Below are 272 nucleotides of genomic sequence, written 5' to 3'. Positions count from 1 at the left end.
ACGCCGCACCCTACTGGCCAGCCTCCCGCTCGCCACGCCTCCCGCAGCAAGCGCGACTCGCATTGGCTACCGGGAGGGAAGGGGCGTGACTTCGGCTGTTTGAGGGCGGCAGCGGCAGCGGCGGAGCTGGAGGTGGCTGGGCTGGTGCGGTAGAGCGCGGCGGAGGGTGCTGGGGGTTGCGCTTCCCTCAGGGTAATGAGGCTCGCGGGCGAGGCAGCGCCTGGGCCTACCCGGGGCGGCTTCCCCTGGGCGTGGGGCTGCCGTCCTTGGTG

This window comes from Falco biarmicus, chromosome 15 (assembly GCF_023638135.1).
Source record: "Falco biarmicus isolate bFalBia1 chromosome 15, bFalBia1.pri, whole genome shotgun sequence".
Classification (NCBI taxonomy): domain Eukaryota; kingdom Metazoa; phylum Chordata; class Aves; order Falconiformes; family Falconidae; genus Falco; species Falco biarmicus.
The sequence above is the reverse complement of the archived record's forward strand: the minus strand, read 5'-3'. Positions refer to the sequence as shown.